Source organism: Cryptomeria japonica, chromosome 1 (genome assembly GCF_030272615.1).
Source record: "Cryptomeria japonica chromosome 1, Sugi_1.0, whole genome shotgun sequence".
NCBI lineage: Eukaryota > Viridiplantae > Streptophyta > Pinopsida > Cupressales > Cupressaceae > Cryptomeria > Cryptomeria japonica.
Genome location: NC_081405.1, coordinates 6,412,335 through 6,425,406, shown reverse-complemented (window position 1 = coordinate 6,425,406; position 13,072 = coordinate 6,412,335).

Here is a 13,072-nt window from a genome sequence, read left to right as displayed (position 1 = left end):
AGCCAAAACCATACACCTAGCAGAATCACTGACAGAAGAAGAGCAACCAAATTTTATCAAATTCTCCAGAGAAAAGCAAATCATTTTTTCTCAGTCCTATGTTGATATGCCTAGAATAGATCTGAACCTAATCATGCATCATTTATCTATCACTCCAGGAGCTAAGTCAGTCAAACAAAAATTAAGAAACATGAATCCACATGTGGCATTGTTGGTCAAAGTAGAATTAAAGAAGTTATTAGACGTCAGATTTATTCAACCTATAGACTATGCTAAATGGATTTCAAACATTGTACCAGTTTTAAAGCTTGACGAAAACTTTAGAATATGCACATATTTTAGAGATGTCAACAAAGCATGCCCAAAGGAAGACTTTCATTTACCAAGCATTGACATAATTATGGATCTAATAGCAGGCCATGTGATTTTATCATTAATGGATGGTTTCTCCGGCTATAATCAAATCAAAATTTCCCTAGAGGATCAAGATAAAATTGTGTTCACCTGTCCATGGGGAATGTATTGTTGGAACGTCATACCTTTTGGCTTGAAGAATGCTAGGGCAACTTATCAAAGAGCCATGATGACAATCTTCCACGATATGATGCATACCTTCATGGAGGACTATGTGGTTGATTTACTGGCTAAATCATTCACCCAAGTAGAACATCTGGGCATATTAGATAAAATCTTTTAAATATTGGAAAAGTTCAAGGTCAAACTAAACCCTAAGAAGTGTGTCTTCGGGGTCACATCAAGCAAACTATTAGGCTACATTGTGTCAGAAAAGGGCATTGAAGTAGATCCAGCAAAGGTACAAGCCATCATGGAGATGTCACCTCCCTGGAACATTAGCCAACTCAAATCTCTACAAGGATGGCTACAATCCATCAGGTGACTCATCACTCAACTAGCAGATAAATGTCTCCCTTTTAATCATCTGCTACACAAAAACATACCTATCAGATGGGAAGACAAGTGTGCGGAATCATTTCACCAGCTCAAGCAATATCTGATGAATAGTTTTGGTACCACCAATAGCAGGCAAGCCACTCATTCTCTATATATCAACAACTAAAGTATCATTGGGGGCATTGCTAGCACAAGAATATTCGGAAGGCAAGGAATGACCTATATATTACATCAGCAGAACTTTAAACGGATATGAGCTAAATTATACATTCATTGAGAAGGCTTGCTTGGTCGTGGTGTTCACCTCTCAAAAGTTCTGCCACTACATGCTAGCTCACACAATCAAGTTGGTAGCAAAAATTGATCCTCTCAAGTATTTACTCAGCAAAGAAGATCTTACAGGATGATTGGCTAAGTGGGTCATGATTCTCGGTGAGTTTGATATCTAATACATAGAACGTCAGGCTATTAAAGGATAGGTCATTGCAGATCAACTAGCTGAAGCACTGCTACCAAATAAACAACCAATGCAGGTGGAATTTTCAGACATGGATGTCCTCGTTGTCACATCCAAACAATGGACCCTGTACTTTGATAGATCCTATACACAACATGGATCAGGTGTCGGCATCTTGTTCATCACTCTAGAAGGGCACATAATTCCATGATCTTATAGACTAATGTTTCCATGCACCAACAACATCGTTGAATATGAAGCTGTGGTCACATGAATCAAAATGGTTGTGGAATGGATAATCATGGAATTGAGAGTCTATGGAGATTCTCAATTAGTCATCAATCAAATCAATGATGAATATCAGACAAAGGATGACAAACTAATGCCCTATAAGAGAATGGTGGATGATTTCAAACAGTACTTTGTACACATCACATTTGAGAAAATACCAAGGTTGGAGAATAGAGCGGTTGATGCAATGGCCACTATCGCTTCACTGCTGCAAATTCTAGAGAAACAAAGTCGTTATGAGTTCCCGGTAGAGCAATTGTTTTCCCCAACTTCTGATAATTTCGCATCCCAAGTCATTTATGCCCTAACTGGTTCGGACTCCCCTTTATATGGAATAATCTATGAATATCTTAAGAACAATACCCTACCACTCGACCTATCTCGTAACTAAAAATGTAGCTTCATCCGGCAAGACACCCGCTATACCTTAACCACTGACACTCTTTACCATCGAGGTCTAGATGGTACTCTTCTTCGATGCCTCAATCGTAATGAATCTAACTCTACCTTACACAAGCTTCATGAGGGTATCTATGGTACACATTCAAGTGGTCCTACTCTCACCAAGAAATTTAAGAGAATGGGATATTACTGACCGACAATGGAGAAAGACTCTTATCAATTTGCAAAGAAATGTCCAAAATGCCAAATGCATGACAATCTTATACATGCACCAGCACACGAGTTGCAGCCGTTTACCACATCTTGGCCTGTCTGTCAATGGGGACTCTATTTGGTAGGGAAAATCCATCCTTCTTCTTCAAATAGACATAAGTTCATTATCATTGCAATAGAGTATTTCACAAAGTGGATTGAAGCAGTCTCCATGACCACAGTAACTAGAAACCAAATCACCTCATTTATTCTCAATTATCTCGTTTGCGGATATGGCATTCCAAGTTCCATCATCACAGATAATGGGCATCCTTTCAAAAATCAAGATGTATGAGAGCTATGTGAAAGATTCAAAATCCAACATCACTTCTCTACACCTTACTACCCATAGGGGAATGGTCAAGAAGAAGCATCAAATAAAAAAATTATGAAAATCCTCAAGAAAACAGTAAATGATGCATGTAAGGATTGGCATGTATAACTCAATCTGGCACTTTGGGCATATAGGACTAGTATCTAGACACCTACAGGGGCTACACCATATTCATTGGTGTACGGATCAGAAGCAATTCTGCCTCCTGAGGTAGAAATTCCATCTCTCAAAGTATCTTTGAAGGGCCTCATACTAGATGAGGAATATCGCGTAAATAGGTTGCATGAACTAGAGCTTCTGGATGAAAAATGACAACATTCCTATGATCATCTCAAGGCATACCAGTAGCGAATGTGCAGGAGCTACAACCATAGAGTCATCCTTAGGGCTTTCAAAGTTGGTGATCTTGTACTAAAAGAAACTCCCATAAATCAACAAGATTGAGAAAAGAAGGGGAAGTTTGAACCTAACTGGTTGGGTCCTTTGTCATCCTATCAACCTACGAATCAAGTGCCTATTAGTTAACAACCTTAGAAGGGGATGTACTTGATGAAAAAACAAATAGTATCCATCTAAATAAATTCTACACTTGAGTTGCCCAATGCACAGAAAAAGCAAAAAAATACAAAAAAAGCAAAAAATCAGAAAATACAAAAAAATCAAAAGCAAAGCAAAAAACTGCAATAAACCAATTAGTGAAAACTTGGTAGCAGGCACTATTTGTGAGACACTAGCTCCTCTATCTATCAGTACTCATATCTTTGAACCATCCAAGTCAAGGCTAATGGCCATCGCCCAACACTTATTCATGCAGCATTATCCTGGACATACTTAGCGTAATCATTGTCCTTGATTATCCAAAAAGCTTATCCATATCATACCCCACCATGGCTTGGTGATTAACATATATATCCACACTGATAGATATTTGTGACTAAGGGCCACATTACTTTCACTTTAAGCATTTTCGACAACAAACAACAAGGATTGCAACATGCTAAGGAAACAATGTTAACAATTGATCATCAGGCTAGAAAACAAGACCATTATCCAACTACAACTTTAACACACATGTCATGGATGATTTTCTAAATTATAATTTGTTTACATCTAGTATGAAGTTTTGACTATTTAGAATCTTAAATTTTAAATCATTAGATCTCCTAAGCTACTCGGGGATGCATCAAGCTAGAGAAAGCAACGATGGAATCTGATTTTTATTTTTTTTTGTCTGTGAGGTGATCATTCATATGGTGCAAATTTGTCTCGAGACATGATTGAAAACATATCATTGAAGACATTTTCCACTTTGCACATAAAAATGGTTAACTCTTGTTTGTTTACACAAGCAACACTCAAGTCATCTTGGTTCAATTATACCTCGACGCTTGTGTCATCTTGCAATATCAAACATCCATGTAAGTTTTACTCAGGTCATTATGGTTCAAATATACAATTATTCTTGTACAAACTTTCAATATATCAAAAGCTCAATGATGACAAAAAAAAATAGAGCACAAACAAGTGACTAAACAGGAATGACAATGACAAAATTAAAGTGACCATTTAGCTGCATCCATTCTTAATCTTGCATTTAGTTGCATATCATTTTAAATCTTGCATTTAGCTGCATATCATTTTAATCTTACATTTAGTCGCATACCATCTTAATTATGCATTAGTCTCACATCATTATCATTATCATTATCATACATCTCATTTTCAAGATACATCTCATAAATCAAAGTAATCAATGCAAATAAATCATCACATTCACATCATTATCATAAATCATACATCATCATCAAAATCAAGAACATTATTATCTAAGAATCACATCATCATCATAGAATCATCATATCAATGCATATAATCAATCATCATCAATAACACATGTGGATCAGAGTAAATCAGTGCCATATATATATATATATATATATATATATATATCTCAAAAATGGTCAAAATGTACGAGGGATATCATGTCTATCAAAATACAACAAAATGATAAAACTACAACAAAGATTGATCTCTCAGGTATGACTATCTCCTGAGGCTGACGGTCTCGCAATAGATGTCTTATCCCCTAGATCTCCATTAGGTGGATCACGTCAGTCAGGCCCTATAACACCTCTACTCTTTTTCCTTGTATGACTGCGATCGGATCGACGGGCTGCATAGCTAAGAGCTATGTGATCTCTAGGGACCACCTCCTTGTATAAATGCATGTAATACTCAGCCTCCTTGGCCATGTACCATATCTCTCTCAGTGTGTCTTGCATCGGGGCACCAATCATCACTCTCTCCAATCTCTCAACAAGATCATTTTCTCATCCTCGGTGCTCTCTCTTTGTATCCGGCTCTACCATAATCTACATAATTTGGCATTGTTGTGCTAACACCTATGCTTGCAGCTCCTGCACTATGACTTGTAGCACTCTAATATGTGAATCTTGTTGATGGGTGGGTACCCTAATCTAAACAGGTACTTATGTCATGGTCCCACCTATACCTATCCATTTCTAAGGCATCAGTGGAGGTAGAACATTAGATCTCCTCCTCTGGGTGGGTCGCCTAACATCCTCTATACCACCCACTGCCGCTAGCACTACACCTACCCTACCAACCCTACCAGCACCAAGAATGAGCCCTCCTCCTCTCCCTCTATCTCCCCCTCTCCCTCTATCTAATCCACCTTGACCACCTCCTCTACCACCTCCTCCATCATCTCCACCTCCATCTCCTACCTCCCCTCCCTCCTCATCTCTATGTCTGGCTCCCCCTCACCTCTGTGGCTGCTCATCCTCATCATCATCAAAGGAAGGTATCATCTCTATCAGATCAGATATCTATGCCACAACAGGTACCACAAAGTATGCTGCAAACTCCTCTGTCATCCCTGCATCCACGACCCCAGCTCCATAATCCTAGATCTATTATGCCAGTGTCATATACTCCGCTACCGTTGCTATGCTATCTAAAGTAGGTCCCGACTCTAGCACATCCCTTCTCTGATGAGCATATAAGCAAGCTCCCTGTGGCATCCCCTATTGTCTACCATATTGTCGTTGAACACGTATGTGCAAGAATCGCTCGATTATAAAGGGCATCCACCCAATCAGATACTTCAACATATAAACATAGGGCATCTCTATCTTGTCCTTAGCCCACACCTCACAATCCATATATGGTCTCCAAATGATCATATCGATATCATCCAGTGCTCTAGTTTTCCCATCTTATGTTGGATAACTACACCTGTATAACCATAAACATAAGCCCGACCAACTAGCCTATCCCTATCTGCAAGTGGTCTCGACATAGGAATGTGCTCCCAAGCCCGCGCCTGTAGTAATGTCACCCCAACTGATAAACTCGTGTATCATAGATACACCACCTAGTGAAGCTCTTTGAAAAGGTAGGCTAACATATAGGACCCCCATGCAAACCTGTGTCCCTATGTGACCATATCCTCCAGCACCAATCCCCATCCCACAACTAGTCCCTTCAACCTATGGTCGAGACATAGAAATCCACCAATGAACCCTGCTAATATAGATGGCAACAGAGCATAGCCAAAATCCAGAAACTCCTGCCATGGGATCTCATACCCGCTGATGTGATCATCTTGGAAGATGCGACAGAGATCCTTTGTCCCACCCTCCTTAGTCTACTCATGCAGCAACAAGGCCCCAACTATAGGAATCTGCAGAATCTAATAACAATCCTCTAGTGTGATTGTTATCTCACCCGTTGCAACTGGAAGGTGTTTGAGTCACTATGCCACCTCTCTGCCAAAGCTATCAACAAACCTTAGTTAATGATATATCGAGGCATGTCTAGTAATGAGGACAACCCACATCTCTCAATCACCTCTCTATCATTCTATGATAGGTGAGAAATTAATGACCATGGTCTCAGAAACCGCTCTCACGACTAAAGCACACCAAGCTCTGCCTGCAAAACAGTGAGTGTCCATCATCAATTCCCAAATCTATCCCATATATCCAATCAAAGAAAAATCAACTTGAAACAACGTAGCATCTCAAGAACACAACATCAATCAAAGACCCATATCACAAGCAACATATCGAAAGAAGCATCAAAAATCCACAACACAAGCATCAAATCATGACCCATATCCAAAATCTAACCCATATTGAAAATCAAAGACCCATATCACAAGCAACTCAAGACCCATAATGCAAGCAACTCAAGACCCATAATGCAAGCAACTCAAGATCCACAATGTAAGAAATCAAATCAAGACTCATAACGCAAGCATCAAATCAAGACTCGTATTGAAAGAACAACCAAGACCCATATCACAAGCATCAAATCAGAAATCATATCGAAAATCAAGAAATCGGGACTCATATTGGACATCAAATTCATATCGCAAGGCAAAAATCAAAGATCCACATCAAACTCAAAATTAGGATCCTCATCAAAACAATCAATCAACTTGGCACTCCATATCGAAAGAAATTTCAAACAACTCCAAATCATCATATCAAAATCAGAAACCATCACAGCAGGCAAAACATTGGCTCAAGACCCATCTCAAAACAATCAGCAGGCACCTATCAACACTTAAGCCATTTCTCTCATCTATTTCAACTCACGACACATTCTTCCAAACCTTCTTTACCTATTTTGGACCCTACACGCTAAGATAGGGCTCCTACGTGCGAAGCTGCTACTTATGTGCTATCCTTTTCCTCTAAAGTGCTAGAAACTTTACTCAACACGCTAAACCCCGCTATACGCTAACTGGTCACTCAACTGCACTACCTTGTCAACCCTATGTGCTAAAACCCTTGATGCGCTACTCTATCTACCCTATGCACCCTCTTACGGACCCTATGCACTAAAACACATAGTGCGCTAAGCTAACCTACTAACGCACTGTAGAAAGATACTCATACACTAACCTACCTAGGTTTATCCTACACGCTAACTTGTCTATCGTATGCACTATAGAAATCAATCTACGCGCTAAACCAAAAAAAAAAAAAATGTGATCAAAATAGGCAAAATAAATCAAAAATGTGGAGATATTTCGATCACTTATAGGTGGGCCATAGACGGTGTGCCTCTGGTATCGCCTAGCGTGCTCAAATCGATGTGAACCATATGGAATCAGCATCTTCGTCAGAGCTCAAATGTCACAATCACAAAGAGCCAAGTTGCAAATGATTTTTCAAAGTCACTTTTTACCTTTTTATAGGGTAAAATCAACAAGGTTAATAAGTGGGGCATGTATTTTCCTCACTTTTTCATTTTCAACCTTATCAACATCATTTTCGATAGATGAATCAATAAAATGCATTCAACATAGTCAAAATTTTCAAAATGCATTTAATCCAAAAACGCTCATCAAATCGACAATTTTTTCAAAATCCTTGATTCATCTCCCGAGGGGGCATCATCAATATCATTCATCAAATCTGGGGCATCATATCGACATCTCAACACACAGCATCATATCGATCAAATTTTGATAGCATATCCGACAATTTTCTTTGAATCAACATGTGCACACACGTCACTTCAAAGAGGGGCAAAATGTAGACATATAAATCTGACCACTTTCTTGAGTGAAAATTTAATATTCATTTTAACCTCATTCCTCTATTTAATTAATTTATTTATATTCATCTATTTGATTAAATGAGTTACTCAGTTTATTTAATTAAGTTCACCTAAGCCTTTTCTAACCTTTAATTAAATAAATCACTTTCTTTAATTAATTCCCCTTTCCCCCTTTTAAATTAAATTTACATTTAATTAAATTAATCCTTGCAAATAAATAAACATAATTTATTTATTTAAATCTCCCACTTGTATTTATGCGAGTTGCATCTATTTGATTGAAATAAAGTAATTTTATTTTAATTAAATTCCTTTTTCCTCCACTTGCATTTTCCTACATCTCCTACTTGCCTCCTTAACCCCCTTTTAGATTCTTCTAATCACTTCCAATTTAGCCTAATCCATCTCCTAAATATTGTCACAATCCTAAGCAAAGAGAAGTCACTTCTCAAAACCTTCATTACACAACCATTAATGGTTAACTCAACCTCCTTGCATGATTATAGACTTTCTCTCTAACTCAACCCTCATCTAACCCAAGGGTCTCATCAAGCATTCATGGCTTTAACCTTGGTTATCCCTTTAACCCTTGCACAAGAGTTTGCCCCTTGGGTAAAAGCTTTATCCAATGGATAACCCTAACCTAACCTTAACCTTACCTCCTAAGGTAACCTTCATGTCTTCTCAAGCATTAAATGTTTCTTTCATCTCCTCTCAAGCAACCTCTTGTTGATAATTGTCACCATTTCATTGGTGAGAATTGTGAACATGGATTGATTAACTTTCAATCCTAGCCCTTGTTAATATTATTCAATCTTGAGCATCCATTGCCCTATTTTCCCTATAAATAGAGCTCTCATTATCTCATTTTGATATAGAAGTTTCATGCATCAAACTTGTAGTTATTTTGCTAATCAATAATCTTTCATGCATATAGTCTAATTACTAAGCATTTTAGCCTCTCTTTGATAAATCACCTTAATAGCATTTAGAAGCATCTTAAAATCATATAATATTCATGTTAGACTAGTATATCATTGCTAGGATAATTATCTAATCTTATCATCATCTTTATGCTAGATTAATCATCATAGTTTCAATATCATATACACGTTAGGAATACATTCATGCTTATAATCAAACATCACTCGTTCTTGGAGTTGTCATTCCTAAGTCACTTTGCTCAGTGATCTGAGAGGAAAGGCATTGATTTTATGGATCTTGTGAGATAGAGAACAATGGGACACCCCTTGGGAAGTTGATCTATTCAATATAGTTCCTATAACTTGCACCAAGAGTCTCATTGGTGTGTGGACCCTTTGAAACTGGATTTTATGTTTCTGTCGCCCTCATTTCCTACACACAGTTTCATTACAACAGTAAAACAAGGGATGAATTTATTGGGGGATACTATGAAAATACAAGATTTGTTGCTTTCAAAATGGTGTTGAATACATCATGAGGAGCACTTAGAGATGTCATTTATCCCATGTCAGAATGAGATTACAAATTTGATGAGCCCAATCCCATGCGAGGATGTTGATCATGTCATCAACATGGAAGAAATTCAAAATCCAAGTTGCAAGGGAGTAATACCCCAAACAATGGATCTTGTAAAAGACACTTCCAATTCGGGACAATGAAACAAAGAGATCTTCATGGTTGAGGTTGGTAAACAAGAGGATGAGGATATCCCACCTAAGCAGGAGAATGAAGAAACCCAATCTAAAGCACAACCTCTAGTGGAATAGACCAATCCTGACACACTTGAGGTATTCTTCCAATCGATAATTGAACAACCTTAGGCATTGCAAGACCTTGAACCCAAGAGATAGCAATCACCTCCAGAAACTAATCTGGTCACTGACCCCAAAGTGCAGAATGTAAAGAAACTGAAAGATGAGATATAGTTTTTAAAGTTTGATGGATCAAGATCCAAGCAAGGCAGTGGAGCAGGCATAGAGTTAACAAGTCCAAAAGGGAAAACATTTCTGGCCTCCTACCAACTCCAATTCCCTTGCACTAATAATATGATGGAGTATGAGGCCCTAATTAGAGGACTACTCTTCACTCATAAGAAGGGAACCAAATGCTTAAGAGTGGAGGGAGATTTTGAATTGGTGATTAAACAAGTAAGAAGCCAATATGCATGTCATGATAAAAGGTTAGCAGCATATAGGAATATATTATGGGGGTTGGTTGAGGATTTTGATGCTTTCAATATTCAGCTGGTACCCATTAAAGTAAATGGGATATCGGATGCATTAACGTAGCAGCAAGTACACTAGAACCAGTGAGCCAATCTCCTTTGAAGAATTTTTTCGTAGAGTTGGTCTCCACACCTGTTGTGTCTGATAATATCAAACACTTTCAAGTTTTCTAGGATGATACCCACATACTAGCCTTTCTTGCCAATTCAGGGGCTTTTGAAGAACAAATCATTAACGAGAAGGATAGATTAGATGATCTTGATGAAGGGGGTGACGAAGAAATTATGAATTTACCAACAAATGCTATTCCCAAAGGTATGGTCATCGTAGAAAGGCTTTTTGATTTTGATCCCAGGGTAAAAGAGAGATTAACAATAGATTCAGATGTCGGGAAATACGAATCACATAATATTGGTCCAAAAGGCCAAGAAAAGATAGTGTATATTGGGAAGATTTATACTCAAAGTGAAAGAGATAAAATTCTACAAATCTTAAAATAATTCATTGATCTAATAGCATGGGGATACGAAGATCTGAAAACTTTTGATACATCAATCATCACTCATGTTATACCCTTAAAACCCAATATAAAATCATTCAAACAGAAACAACGACTGATTAATTCACTGATAGAACCCTTGATTTTCAAGGAAGTACAAAAGTTGCTCTCTGTTAGGATTATTTTCCTGGTACATCACTCTACTTGGGTTGCCAATTTGGTGCTAGTAAGGAAAAAGAATGGGGAAATTTGGCTTTGTGTGGATTTTTGCAACCTCAATAAGGCATCTAAAAAAGATAATTACCCACTTCCTTCATTGGATGAGGTACTACAAATTGTTTATGGTTCACAAATGATGTCATTCTTAGATGGTTATTCTAGATATAACCAAGTTCCGGTGAACCACGAAGACTATATGAAAATAGTGTTTGCGACAAAGTGGGGGACATATGTGTACCAAAGGATGCCATTTGGGTTAATTAATGTTGGAGTGACATTCCAAAGGGCAATAGATATGACTTTTAAATATCTGATTGGAAAATGTATTATTATATATATGGATGACTTGACTATATTTTCCAAGGTCAGAGAAGATCACCCAAACCACATTTGAAAAGTTATGGAGAGATGCCAAAGATATGGGATTTCCCTTAACCCCAAGAAGTGTGTATTTGGTGTGGCTGTAGGAAAGCTCCTAGGTCATGTAATCTCTAAAAGGGGGATATCTATAGACCCAGATAGAGTAGAAGCATTGCTGAAATTACAAATACTTGGCAATAAAAAAGAGATGAGATCTTTCTTTGGGAAGATCAATTTTGTTAGAAAAATTATCACCGAGTTTGTAGAGATAGTCAAGCCATTAAGTGAAATGATGAAGAAGGATGCTAAGATCGAATGGACTACTGAAGCAAAAGAGGATTTCACCCAAATTAAGAAATCCATCGTTGAGGCTCCCATATTAATTAGTCCTGACTATACTTTGTCATTTTATATATATTGTTTTGCTTCATTACACTTAGGAGAAGCTATCTTGATGCAAAGGCAAGCAGGGGATGAGAAACCCATCACATTTATGAGCTCCCCTTTCAAGAGTGTTGAGGTGAAATATTTTTCTCTTGAAAAATAGGCTTTTGCTTTGGTAAGAGCAGTCAAGAAATTCAGGCATTATATCCTGAGGAGTAAAATCTACGTGATTGTAGTTGATCAAGCGGTGAAGTTGTTAGACACAATGTACCACTAAGAGGGGGGTGAATCAATGGTTCTCAAATTTTTCCCTCTAATGACCTAGGTGTGTATACCGGTTAGTGGGGAGACTAACACAAATTAAATCACACAAGGGAACATCACATAACACCAGCATATACGAGGAAAACCCAAGATGGGAAAAACCTCGATGAGCAATGATGTTGGAGTCTACTACTCCAATCCAGCCTCACAATGAAAAATTTGTTACAATGTTTAGGGCACCAACCCAAGGAGCACCAACCCGTAACTAGTTTATGGGCTACAACCCCTGCACCGAGCTACAACTTAGTGATCACAATGAAAACATCATTTACAAAAGTAGTTATCTTGTTACAAGTGAATCTTGCAACCATTTCATATACCTTACTCTGTGGGTGAGATACCTTCTCTGCTACACTGACTCACTCTTTTGTTGCTCTCATTTGTTGCTTAACTATTAGTAAGCTCTACCGGTACACCTCTCCTCTTCTTCTGCTCTATTGGATCTCCACCTTACTCTATGCCCTTTATCGGTACAATACTTTGCCGATTTTCTATCTACCTTCTCTGCAGCTTCCTTCACTTCTACTCTGTCAGTATGGATACTATCGGTTCTGCTCTGCTACTGGTTGAACACTTCAACCTGATTCTCCCTCACTCTCACTCTCTTCTCAGATACTCATTGAGCACTTGGCTAATTTTCTCTTACATGTAGAAGTAAAACTCACTCACTTCGTAGTAGCACACTCTTCTTCCATTTAGCAGCACCCTTCAATGAATTAGGCTTCATTATTTATAGCCTATTTTTCCCGCCAAAAAGCAATTCAAAAACATGGGTGGTTAGGGTTTCCTCATCAACCTCAAGGAAAACCAAATCCAATCAGATCTTACCTGAT